The sequence below is a fragment of the Gymnogyps californianus genome, chromosome 4, assembly GCF_018139145.2.
Source record: "Gymnogyps californianus isolate 813 chromosome 4, ASM1813914v2, whole genome shotgun sequence".
Taxonomy (NCBI): Eukaryota; Metazoa; Chordata; class Aves; order Accipitriformes; family Cathartidae; genus Gymnogyps; species Gymnogyps californianus.
The window spans coordinates 38492788-38506964 of record NC_059474.1 but is presented as its reverse complement, the minus strand read 5'-3'; the positions used below and the strand labels follow the sequence as shown (position 1 = coordinate 38506964).

At 35.6% G+C, this 14177-nt stretch overlaps 1 long non-coding RNA gene across 2 annotated transcripts in view; it reads left to right on the top strand.

Annotated features, from left to right (window-relative positions):
- Positions 1 to 14177, top strand: part of LOC127016303 (uncharacterized) — a 212296-nt gene that overhangs the window by 47221 nt on the left and 150898 nt on the right. Inside the window, exon 3 of one of the 2 annotated variants that reach the window (XR_007766472.1) lies at positions 7685 to 8452. The exons of the other annotated variant lie outside the window; for it this stretch is intronic. This is a non-coding gene — a long non-coding RNA (uncharacterized LOC127016303). Of the gene's footprint in view, positions 1 to 7684; positions 8453 to 14177 lie in introns of those variants that run through there. 2 annotated transcript variants of the gene reach the window in all.

Below are 14177 nucleotides of genomic sequence, written 5' to 3'. Positions count from 1 at the left end.
TTGAATAAAAGGATAAAATATTGCTAGTAGTGAGAGACACATTTTAAATATCTAATGAGCATCAGCATAGAACGTTAGCCTGATGTTCACCACTCACTTGAAAAATATGGATTGAATTTAAACAGTAGTTTTAACAGTAAGACAATTGTATAATAAAATGCCCAAGTTTAGCTGTATGTAGTCATATGTTTTCTTTACTATTTTTCTTTTTTCTTGCTTTCCTGCCTCTCTTCACTCCTCTAATATTCTTTCTTTGCCAACCCTTTCTGGTAAAGATTAGGACATAAATAGATACTTATAAAACAAAAAAGTTTTCTTAAAGAAATTTTACTAGATCTTAGCAGAAATTGCACAGGTTTTTTTATAATTAGGGAACAGAAGCAAAACTTGATTTACTTACATTGGCGATTAAGCCATGTTGATCTCAATCAATTCTCATTTTTCTTTGGCTCAGGACAATGAGAATACCCTGTGGAGGAAGCTACATTTGTCAGTCCTCCGTAGCCAGCAGAAAACTTATCACAACACACAGAGCTCATGGGAGTAATGTGGTTATGGTGGGAGAGAATAAAATGAAGGGCAAGTTGTTGCTGAATTCAGCAAGCAAAACATTCAGTTACATCAAAACAGCATAGCGTTATTCCACATTAAAGTAGTTGTCTCATAGGGATACACTGAAACTTTGGGTTTGCTTCTATAGTCATCTATATGTGGAGAAAGGGAAATGATGCAGAGGGATTTTAATAAACATATAGTATAGATAGTGGGTTAGAAACTACATTCAAGCCCATGTTTTGTTTTCTTATGTAGTGAAAAAACTACATGGGGATAATTTTCATCCTGAGGATGGATACCCCAAAGTACTAGCTTTTTCCTGGCAATCTTAATAAATAAATGCTTAGTGTGGTAGAGTCTGTTCCTCCAGCATAGCAGTGTTTTTATATGGCCTGTTTTTTTTCTTGTATCCAAGGAAGTCAATATCTTTCTTTTCTAAACTTTTAACTTTAAGAAGCTATTTGATTTGTTTGTTTGCTTTTACTACATTTTTGAAATACTGTTTAAGGGTAGAACTGAGTCTGTGTTCTATCGTAATAGACCTTTATCATATATTTTGCATGCTATTTTAAATCACTCAAGTAGAATATCAGTAAAAATACATGAAAGATTTGTTAGCTTCTTTTCCACTAGCTGTATTTCACAGCAGTGGTGATTTGCCTGATTAAGAGATTAGTCTCTGAGAAGAGCATATTTGAATGAGAATGAACTCCAAATGCTCAGTGGTACCAAGTAGATTATTTTCCACATGATGGAGGTGGTTCTAATTATTTGCACTTTGATTGCTATATTGTGTATTACTATTTGGATTACTGTATTATTGCCATAAAACGTGCTGCTGTGGTGGCAAAAATAAACTTTGTGTTATACAGAGAGGAGCAGAGATGCAGACGAAATGGAGAGGTATTACACAGGTTTTAAAGGATCATATGAGTTCCGTGCTAGTTCCTGAAATGAAAGAGTCTACAGACTTGGTGACAGCATATACATTGAGAATTATAAATCATTTTGCAAAATGCTGTGAAATCTAGAACAAAACTTCAGCAATTTTTTTAATGCAGAAAACTTTATATGACTTCATTATTTTCCACCATCAGTCTCTAGATCCTTTCTTACATTGTCAGTTGTTTGTTTTAATACAACCAGACAGCATGCTGCGCTTGGTGGGGTGTTTTTAATGCCACAATATTGTTCACAACGGACAGCGTGTGTCCATGATAGCCCAGGGAAGCCTAGAGAGTGCCCTGTAGCCTGCAGAGCTCCCAGGTCTCGGACCAAAACTAGCATGTTAGTATTCATGCTAATGAATACTAACTAAAAATATAGTATTCAGGCTAAAAATCTTCACTAATACTGTGTGGCATCAAATTAGTAACCATAATTTATATTTATGTCTCAGTTTGCCCTAGGAGGAGCTCTGGTAGAATTTATTTAAAGCTGCGTGATCTTTTATTTCCTAGGGATAATATGTGAAAAGAAAACAGCTCTTCCTCCTTTCATAATAACTTTGGAGTTACATTTTTTCAACTTACTACAGGGAAGCATTCTCTCTTTTTCTTAGATCTTCTGCATGGTGGGAACTTCTGAGGGAAAAAAATCTTTCTTTTCTTACAACACCCCTTCAGTTTGAACTCCAGCAGCAACCAAACAAAAGTTATCTTCTGATTTATATAATAGCATGGTGTAGAATGTCCTATGTGAGCAGAATTTATATGAAACAAGTTAACATTAAATGGGTATTTTGCAGACTGTGGGTGTGTGGTTAAGGGGTAGAAGCAGCATGAGAAGTATTTGTTAAGATATCAACTGTCTCCCAGAACCAAAACCAAATAGCTGTGTCAGCACAGCCCTCTGCCTACACTAATTACGAATAGGGATATGCTTTCAGAGGTGGTAGGGAAAGAGAACACAGTGAAGAGCAGCTTGGGAAATGCGGCATAAATAATACCAGATCATGCAGCGTTGCCGAAGTAAAAATCCTTGCTGAATCTATCGGTCATACTGCAATACAGTCTCTATAGAGTAGTTGGAAACCTTCAGGTGTTGTAAGAAATATAGTTCCCCACCTAATATCATTATCTAGTGTTGAAAAGTAGGGTGTTACTACACTACAATATGGAAACCCACTGAAAACCATTGTATCCAGTCTCTCCAAGCCATCGGGTTTATATGACTTACTCTAGGAGCAGGAAAGCTTTATAAAATACAGCTGTGGGGAAAATGCATTGCTGTGCTCAGGCAACAGGCCCAACATGTCCCGGAATCATCCAGCTGACTGTCCAGCTTTGTACGGAACGGGGGAGGGGGGGGTGCGCGTGCATATATATGCACATATCTCACTCTGACTTGTTGAGGCATTTGTCTGTCTGTCCTTCCTTTCTCCTTGACTTATTTTCATTCATAGTGAGTATACTGTGTGTGATGAGTGAAGGTGTTATTTTTTTAATTTGATCAGTATTCTATATCAAACAGTGTTTATAAGAGAATGTGCTGAGACTTAACGTCTAATATAATTAGCTGAAGCTTAATCTCAGAAGCTAGATGAGGAAGAGACCATGCTTTTCTAGTGTTGCTTGTGTAGTTCTGCATTTTAAAAACGCTTTTTTTTACTGCCACTTTCAGATTTTTCTCTCCTCTTCATTTTTATATTTTTTGCCTCAAAGCAAAAAATGATTATTTGAACAGCTTTAAGAACAACAGAAAATATATGGTTATGTATTACTTGCTATGATCATATTTCTGCTTTTGCGTGGTTATGACACAGCAAGATTAATACAATTGTAAGTCAGTGTATACACCAAGTTGATTTGCCATGCATAAAAGGAATCTAAATTAAAATGGCAGCTTGTAAACTCAATATGGCATGTGACAAGTTGACAAATAGTAAATAAAGCCTAGTAATAAGACCCAATTAATTTCAAGTCTGCAAATGTATTGAAGTGGTTGATCTGGCAGACAAAGTTATTGTCTAATCCTCAGAAAATGAGAAATTAATCTGAAAATTGCCCAGATATATATAACCTGTTATCTCTGATCAATTTGTAGAAAAAAGAATGTGCATACTGTTACTCTAAGAAAACTGTTTTATATATCTGAACATGCAATGTTTTTCAGAGTTTCAGATTAAAAAATAATCAAGCCTTTCTTAATTGACTTGGGAAGAATACTTATAGTTGCTAGCTAATACCCCATTCCTTGAAATTAATTGTTAAATTAGAACAGCAATGTTTAGACCTTCATGTTCATTAAGGCATAGTAATAAACACTTAAGATAAAACTCCTTTTCTTTATACAGTAAATGCCTATATATGTGTTCTGTAACCACTTAGATTTATTTTCTGTTTTGAACTTCAGCTGTTCAGTTTGCTTGACGGAGCACAGACACACCGTAAGTACAGTATGCGAAGCACTCCTCCCATTTATTACTGTAGCTGACTTCGCAATTGCTTTTCCTTTTGGGAATTCTTCTTCAAAGTGCTGTAAATATTTATTCAAAGAGTGATCTCATCTGTGCCACAGCTTTCTATGGACACATTCATAACCTTAAGAAAAGATGTCTCTTCTCCTCAAAAACATATGATACAACTTGAAAATTACCTTATGAGAGGGAGGGGGGAAGACCCTGCACCTTTTAGAAATACATTAATTATTCTTGAAATATTAATTTGTTGAAAACCTATTTGTATATTTTTTAGAATATTAACAAAGCAAGTGTATATCTATATCTTGTGAGCAATAGCACCTGAAAAATTCTGTGTTTTCAAGTTCTGCAATGTATAAACCTTTTATTCCATTTAAATACAAGACTTGATGATTCATTCTAATAAAGAAAAAGCTAGTTGAATGATGCAAATTGGGTGCAGATATTAAGCCATGTGCTATTACTGCTGGTAATTAGTAATCTTAGAAATGGTTTTTCCTTAATGTTTTTCTTAAATATTGTATAACAGCTTCTGACTTGATGAACCCCAAGGCTTAAGAATATCAAGCAAGCATTATACATTCAGTGTAGATGCAAATTACATTTAGTGCTTTTTTGTAGTTTAAAAATTATGGGGTTTGTATATGCCATCAGACTGAGTGTTCTAAAAGCCCCTTTTAGTTTTAAGCTACCCTGAGTAACAAAGCTTATGGAGGATGAGAATGAATAGCTGCAGGAAAGGCTGAAAAATTCTGCACTGCAAAAAAACCCCAAACAAACAACAACAAAAAACCACCAAAAACTACACCCACACCCACACACCCATATATAATGTTTATGCAGTGGTGCATTAAGGTAGGCAATACTAATGTATATGATGCTTACAGTAAAATTCTAAAAACTTTGAATTACGTCTTTTAATTTCTACTTTGTTTTCAAATATAAAATTGGAGGGAGGATGACAACAAATTCAGATTAGTGACTGGATGATTATCTGGCTGAAGTTTGAGAATAAATACAACATCCGAAGTATTACAGTAACTCACAGCTTCATCATGTTAAGGTGCTATATGACAATGTGCTTTGGATTTTATGCGTCTTACACATTTTTCTGCTTTCCTGGTACTGACAAATGTTAATGAAGGTAGACCCTGCAAGTTTAAAGCTTGATGTACAATTGTCAAGGAACAATCCTATTTTACAGGATATTCTCTAATATAATAGTCACTGCTCCACTTTAGTTTGCTATTAGGTATTTTGATACTTATGCTGTTATTCGGCAAATACAGAAGTATGTATTTTATCTGATGCTGTTTAGAATTACCAAGTGCTTAAAGATCCACGTAAGCTGTAGCTATAAGAAAGGTTTTGTGTTATTCTTAATCTTCACCCTGATTCAAATAGTTGTCTTCCATTTGTCATCTGTCCTTATCCCTTTTACTTTAATTTTCAACTTCGGAGTTTGTGTCTGCTGTTCAAGACTCTTGTACCATTCTGTGTCCAGAAGCCAAGTGATTCCAATGAGGCATCATTTCAGAAGTAGAGAACTGCTGTGCCAGAAGTAATACTAGCCCATTTCATATGCTTTTCTTGTAAATTAAACTTTTTAAACATTGGCCAGGAAAAAAAAAATATGGTTATTCCTCCATGTTTCAACAAGAGAAAAATACATGGCAAGCAGATAGTGAAGCCATAAATTTCTGACATTGACTTGCTCTGCTGCTATTTTTGTATGTGTCAGCAGGTGGTGCTGAAATGCAGTGTAGTAGCTGAGAGAAAGTCATACACACAGTGAAATAAAAATAATGCTTAGAATCTGTTTTGCTTTCTGGACTGTAGGAGGTTTTGTTCTTCGGAGCATCTTTGAGTTAGATTATAAAACTATTTTTATTTCTAAATATTAGCAAATTGTGAAAACTATAGTTCAATTTTCTTTTGCAGCCAGTGATACTAAAGTATTTTTGTAAAATGCAAATCATTGTCACACGTGCACTGGTTTTGTGACAAATATGACAATAAAGGACATGCAGGCAACCCAGGCGAAGGATGAGAGGGGTGTATGGGTTCGTGAACTGAATAGTTAAAGCAACAGAGACAGTGAACTCATTCCTGTGATGCTTGCCATAGATCCATTAAGAAATTGTACTGGAAAACCACCAACGATATTTCTTCCCAGACTAAGGACGGATTTACACAGTAAAAATGACAGAGTAACGGTGTCATCTAGGGATTAATTTTCTTAGTGCTCTGTCACTACTCTTTCTCTGGGTGTGGGCACTTCAAAAGTGAGCAATGCTTTTAAAGTTGTTTTGCCAATAAGTAACACTCCTACCTTATGTGCTTCTTCTGAATGATATATATTGAAAAATGTCAGTCCCATTTAAGGAATAAGGAGGAACTTAATTTCTTCTAAATCTTGTATTTTCTCTTTTCGTCCAGAAGCAGCTCAAGAAGTAAGTAAGTAGAAGCAGTGGAGTTTGGGATGCTGTTGGCAAAACAGCACATGCTGTTGATACAATACTTAATTACACAATTGAGTAGTATTTTCCCTTCTGTCTCATTCAATGCATTGGGTGATTTAATAGAAATATCGGCTTTCTAGTATACCTTTTTACTGCCATTCCATTGTAAACCTTGAGCAGAAACTCCTGCCAGCTGCAGTCCTGCTCTATTCAAACTTTGTATGGGGTTAATGGCAATCAAGAAAGAGAAAAAGCGGTAAAGTGTTTCCTCTCTTTGCCACTCCACATTGTTCTATGATCAATGGTATTATATGTGAGTATTTTGTTCAGCGGCAAGAGTGATCTTCTTGCACTGGGGAATGTTAACATAGAGGTGAATGTTGAGTGGTGTCTAGGGTTTAATGGCAGGAATGTGAATGAATGTATCATTAGGGTTTGGGGTTTTTTCCAGATAAAATTATAAATGGAACTATAAGATTTATTGTCCTAGGTAATATAAAACATAGGTAATTTATGATTGGCATAAATTAATACCTGAAAGTCCATTTTTTTCTTTATACTGAGATTCATTACATTTTGCTATAGTTGTTACATGCTTTGTTTGCTTTAAGTGCATTGCTTACAAACGAGCAAGTATGTTTCTTGTGGAGGTTGTGGCTTGTTCACTGGGCAATGCAAGCCTGACAGTGCATGTGTTTACCTACTTCTATCTCCTGTTTTTCAAATAGTGGCAGTCTAGAAGGACAGAAGGCAACAGGTGGCCTATACTGAGAATTAAGAGGTGATTTTTGTGTTGTGTAGTTTGAATGGGTCTGCATTGGCCCAGCAAATGATCCTAGGTTCTTCACTGTTTCAGCATTTCTAGTCTCACTCAGGCTACCTTAGGTATTGACTCTTTGGAGAGTGACAGCCAACAGACATCAAATTGCCCACGCTTTCCAGAAGGAAAGGAGTTCCCCAGAAATGAAGACGAGTTCATACAACCTGATGAAGAAGAGGCTGCTTAAATGTACTTTCCAGATAGGCTGTACCATCGCTAAGAGGTTTACTCTATGCCCACCACAGATTAACACTCCTAGTAACAAGTCTATCTCCTTTGCCTTCAGCAACCATTCTTACATGCAATTCATTTTCCCCCAATAACAACAAGTCTGTTCTGCTTACCTGGGATGAAATATAATCTAAAAATTATAAATTTAAAATAATATTTCAAATTATTTCCCTCTTTTCCTTTCTTCTGATGTAGATTTCCTGCAGAGCTTTTCCAGACTTGGATCAAGAGTCAGCAGCTGGCGAAACTGCTGTTGGGTAAAAGTAGATGGCCACAGCCTGACACTTCATGTCACTTGTTTTGATAAGAAATCCTCTGTGTTATTTGTGAATACATGCATGTTGCAAACCATTGGAGACACAAATAATACAGAAATAAGCTCTTTTTCAAATACTTTTTAGTTTTGTTTTCATGGATAGTTGGGGGTGCTGTGAACCATCTGAGATAAATGTGTATGTAGAAATCAAAACATTATTTGAAGAGATGTGCAGATGAGGAAGCTATTAAGTGGAGATGAAGCAAGATTACACATCTATAATTAAAATACAGTAATGCAGACTTTTAAAGAAGCTCAGTAATTTATAGATCTTCAGCAAAAGATGAAACATAAAATTGTTATATGCAAGCTTTTTGCTCAGGGATTCATTCTAATAAATAGTTTAAGCACTGCGTATCAGCTCTCAAATCAACTATTATATCGATTACTATGTCATATTTTGAAGGGAACTAAACACCCCAATGTCAGAAGAATTCATACGCCATATCTTTAACTTTAAAGAATTGTTAAAAACCCAGCTGCACATTAACCACTCTTCTCATGAAACACGTGTTATCTACTTTACCACTCTTGACCTTATCATATGGTAATTTTCTAGCTTTTAAGATGTAATTTTTGAGATTTTCAGATGTACTTCCAGTTTCTTCCTAAGGTGCTTTTGCTATCTTAAGTAGTCTTTAAATGATTTACTTCTAGTACTTTCACTTTATATTTCATATGTTGATTGCTTGCTGAACTCTTGCCTTGATGTATGAATAGTAAACGAAGCCATAAAAAGCTTTAAATTTAATTTGCATCAGCTTCTAAAGTCAGATTATTTCATGTTGCAAAGATGAGTTTCCTAATCTTTCCTACATAAACTATAGAGAAGATTTAATAAAATAAAAAAAATAACTCAAATACTTTACTACTTAAAAACCATATGTTGAAAAGGCTTTGGGTTACCAATGATTTCATTAAATATTATTCTTCTGTTGGATGATTTATATATAAACCTTTTCCTAGAAAGGAAGAAAAAATTGTATTTCTTTTTCATGCTCTACCAACCTTATCAGCTCTGTACTTAATAGTTTTCAAGGTTTTCAAGAAATTTGAAGAAGGCATCTCAGCCTTTAAAAAAGTGAAACATACAAGTAAAACATAAACAACAGCAAAGACTTCATTGAGCTGATTCATATTTAGGATTTTAACATATCCTAAAGTTCTTATTACTGCTTTCTTGAAAATGTTCTTATATAAGGCTTACAACTTGGACTCTCCCATTGGATAGCAAGATTTTCAATAAGCCCAGTTAGTTGTGTGGCAACATTTTCAGTGAGCCCACTTGAACCATAGAATCATAAAATCATATAGGCTGGAAGGGACCTATAGTTGTCATGTAGTCTAACCTCGTGCTCATAGGTAGGGCCAATTGTGGCAGGTTGCTCAGGGCTTTGCGCAATTGGGTTTTCAAATATTTCCAAGGATGGATGTTGCACAATCTTCTTCTAGCCCCTGTTCCAAGACTAACTGCCCTCACTGAGAAAGCTTTTTTTCCTTTATTGAGTTAAAATTTCCCATGTTCTAACTTGTGTCCATTGTCTCTCATGCCTCTGCTGTGCATCCCTTAGAAGCGGTTGACTTAATCTTCTCTATGTAGTTGTAAACATCAATAGGTTTTCCCCCTAGCTTTGTTTTAAGTCTGAACAAACTTGTTTCAGCTTCTTGTATGTTGTGCCCCTGACCATCTTGGTAGCTTTTGGTTGGACTTCCTCCAGTGTGTCTGTCTTATACTGAAGAGTCCAAAACTGGTCATAGTATGTGGTTAATAATATTGACCATTAAAAGAGTGAGCTTATGGAAAAAAATAAAGATGACAAAATCATGGTCTGAAATAACAACAGGAAGCAAGAACCGCTCTTGTGCTATAAATAGCATTTAAATAAAGGCCAATAAATTACAGTAAATGATGCTTCTGTAAGGTTCAGAGTTCTGTAGGAGAATATCTTTTGGAAAGTTACCGGATACAGATTTAGAGAAACCTCAGAGCAATTCAAGACAGGTAATGAGAAAGATTAGAAATTCTCACTATAGAGTATACTTTACTATTAGTCTGCTTTTTATCTAGCTTCAACTTCCAGCCATTGAACTTTGTTTGGTGTCTTCCTTCTAATACAAGAATTCTCGACTAATTCAGTCAATGTTCTGATATTTGTCAAAATCCTTCTGAATTGCGCAATACGCTTTCTAGAACTACAAATAAAAGTTTCTTTAAAAATATAGTTTAATTCTGGTACCTGACAACTCAGAGTGCAATTAAAGATAAGAAATGAACAATAAAATATTTCATTCAACACATAATTATTATTCAATATTATAGGTGACTGATGATGAGAAATTGGCAGGCATGACTTGCAAACGTTGTTTTCTTAATTTCTTCTCGACTACTACTTACAATATCGCCATCTAGCCTGTTCCTGGGCCAATTAATTGAGATTGCTCCAAGTTCTTCCATCCAAAATATATCCTAGTCCCAAAGACTTTTTCTGAATAATACGTCCTTTCTATCAATGTAGTTGAATTATGTATGATCGTCTGGCTTCCCAGACATTGCAGCTTCCATTCCTGATGCGTATGGCAAATGTGATTTTTGACCTGCATATAGCCCTTCACAATGCTGTGTTCTTCTAGCCAGCTGTTTCTCAGCTTTCATTTTACATCTCTGGCTCATCAACTGGCTTCTACTCGGAGCTAATGCCCCCCTCATGATCATTCACATCATGAAACCAGCACACACAACTGAATGTTTTGTGATATTGGTCTACTTGTTACTTTTTTTTTTTTTTAGACAAGTCCTTTAAGGCATTTTCTCATGCAACCTGGACCCTTGTGAAGAGTTTTCTCTAAACAGCCTCAGCTGCTCCATTGTTCCTTTTTAAATCCCTCCTTAAAAACTTGTTTCTGGGATGCTTAAAGAAACATGATGGTTGTTAGCTGTGTCTCTGCTCAAGCCTGTCCAACACTCTAAGTAAAATGCTCTCAGTGGGAAATGGTTACAAGTTACTCATACCTACAGCTCTTGGTCATGAAGCAGCATTTCCTGCTCCTTTTTCTGACCCACGAGCTACATATCCTGAATGACAGCAGAGGCAGCGTATTTAGAGTGTCTAGTTGCTTCATGGGATTGGACTTTTGGGCAGAAAGAGGCTACTCCAAAGAATAATTTGGGAACAACTACATTCATCTTTCTTTGGAGGAAGTCTTTTTCCTATTGACTGTAGAGGAAGTCAAAGTAAACCACCTCTCCAAATGGAGTGGTAAATGTATTAGGGTTAGTACTGACCTTTATAATGGTTTTATTAATGATCTCTTAGCATTATGCCATAATGTTTCTGAGCCAAAAATGGGCTTTTTTTAAACTTATTTACAAACAGTGCTTCTATAAGCTTATCAACTTATTGGCTGTGTTTGTAAAACATAAGTATTTCTAAGATCAGTGAATTGTTACGGTGTGACAAGGAGAAATTTAGAGTCATTCTGTGCATCTGATTTACTTGAATTGTCTCATTAATTTAGACAGAATTCTGTAGAATACCCTGGAACTTAGTGTAAAGCTATATAGAGGAAAAGTGTTTAGTCCTAGATGGCCGAAGAAACATTAGTGAAAGGTGGAAAAGAAAAAAGGTTGAGCCCATAAGAAGCGATTATAGGAGCTTTCAGAACCAACAGAAGCCACTTACAGATGGAGAGTTAAAAACAAAACAAACAAAGTGTGAAAGATACCAGCCATTCAAAATACAGAGTGATAGGCATCAAGTGGAAACCTCATTTATTTAAAATATTGTTAGTGTGAAACTGTTATATCTCAATGTTCTTTAAAGGTCTAACTAAAATTATTTACCTGTAGTCTCAAAGAATAGAAGCAAATGAGCTGTAAAAGTGCATGCTTTCTTTTAGTCCAATATGTTTCAAGGGTGGTAAGGGGTGATGTCAAAGTATTAATGCAAGTTAACTACGTAGTTCTTTTGGTTGTCTCTTTAGTTTGAAGTGACATTTGTATTTAATGTTATTTAATAATGCTAGGGGCTTAACAGAATTTGGTTAAAGCAATTCAGTAAAGGTATGGTCTGTTTTACTGCTGCATCCTGTTGACCATAAAAGCCCAAGAAAACAGGTAGTAGGTCTCGTGTCTTGTAGATATCAACATCTGAAAAAATCTTCAGTGTAGTGTGCTAGGTTTTTGGAGATTGGAAATTACCCCACTGCAGTGGCTGTGGGAGATTAAAAAAAAATTAATAAAATTTCCCCTTGGAGAGACTGGCTGCTAAATGCGCTGGATGTAAAGATTGCAGTTGTATTACAAAATCTCTTCTAATCTTTTTGCAGTTTTTATAAAATTATATTGCAAAGAAAAATGTCTAAGTAATAGTTTAGATAAGAAATAGTCTCTCATGTCCTGCAGATTCCTGAATCACCCCCATGAACATGATTAAGTGTTTTCTGTTTGTGTTTTTTGTTTCATATTTAAGTGTATCGTTTATTCACTTTCAGAACAAACAAAAAAAACCCCAAACCCTCAACTCCCACCCCCCAAAAAAAACCCCCAAAATTATCACATTTAGCCAACCACAGTAAAAGGTAATTAAATTAATTGCATTTATTAGGGGGACTTCTAGACAAATGCTATCCCACAATTGATCAAAATGAATTGAAAATTTTAAGTTTCTACAAATAAAACCAGAACTTCAACTTCTACTGCTTGTGAATTGTGATTATTTTTAGCAATTACAGTATGCAAAGGTAGCACTAGAAAGTATTCTAAAGCAATATATTTAGAAGTTGTTTTAAAATAGTAATGAACAATCCACTCTTTTTTGAGTAAACCACAATTTGTCACCTATAATTTAATTACATGCCCCTGAAATTAACTTCTCTTGTCATACAGCAAGCAGTAAAATACCTGCATAACAATAAAAAAAGTATGATTTCCTTTACTACATCTACTAAATCTGGTCTTGACCAGTTCTTCCAAAGCAGTTCCAGCTACTAGATTACCATAATGCAGTCCTAGTTTTCCAAAATTCATAAGGTTTCAAAGTTCTTAAAATTATCCCGGACACAAATGTGCAACTCCTGAGCGCACCTCAGACCTTTCACGTCTTGTTTTGCTTATGAATTTCTAACTGGCTCATTCTTTTTGTATTGATGTTGCTCTCCTGACGTACAGAAATGTTCATATTTGTATAATTCTTTGTTGCTAATTATCCATTTTTCCTTTCTACCATTCATACATTATGCATGTGTGGTGTATGCATACTCCAAACACACTGTTTTGGGTGATCGACAGGGCCATGACGTAGCCTGACTTCAAGTATCTCTAGTTTTACTGTAAGTGTATTTCCAGGAAGTAAATACAGAAAGGCAGGCACTACAATATTTTTTTTTTATGCATAGTTTTGTAGCTGAATAGTTCCCCTTTCTATAATAGATGGCTGTTTGTGTGCAGCTGAGACCTCCACTTTGTAATCATAAGAAAGGGAAAGGAACAGCTTTCAGGTTAATGCAAGCTCAAGTTCCTGGGCCTGGTAAAACCCTCTCAGGCTACTTGGCCAACCACCACTTCACAGTCCATTTTGGTTCCTCACTATAACAAAAGTTCCTTCTGCCCTGCACTGTTTGTATAGCTAGGATTGTTCTGCTTTCCCCTTCTAGAACTCCTTCATTCCTTCCATAAAAATATTATTTAAATTGTATTTAGGAGTGACAGCTGTAACATATCCTCATGCTGGTTTTAGGAGGAACACCTACAGGAGAGGAACATCAACTCATTCTCAGAGGAGTCTCATCTGAGGTTTCCAGTTGAATAAAAAACAAAACACAAAAAAAGAAACTAATTACTGCTCTAATTCAGCTGGACCACTTCAAAAATACTGCAAACCTTTCGTGCTGTGCAGCAGCCATGCTAGAAATCCCTGTGGTTTCAGCAGGAAAGAAAATGTACAGATTACTGTCGCAAGATATTTGGGTGACTAAGGAATTCACTTCCAAGATATAGAGCCAGTTGTTATTAACCATTAATTAATATTAAACCCATCAAACTGTCTTTACTTAATGTTTTTCAGTTAGACAAGGATTTCATAAAATGTTGAGTAGTATTTCTGAGAAAATACAAATCCCTAGCTACTGTTGCAGAGTTAAGAAGAAAGGAAAGAGGCCAGTGCACCCTAAACAGTGGCTTACAAGAGCAGCAGAATCATTGGTGGTTTTTATTTCTTTTCAAAAGGAAAAATGTTATTTCCTGACCAACTCTTAACAGGAATTTTATAGAAGAAGCAGAACCATTGTTCATGTCCACTGGTAGTTCACTTATAGAAACACTGTGTTTTGTAGTCCCTTGTTACTGTATTGTTATCGTCCATAGAAGTCCCTGAC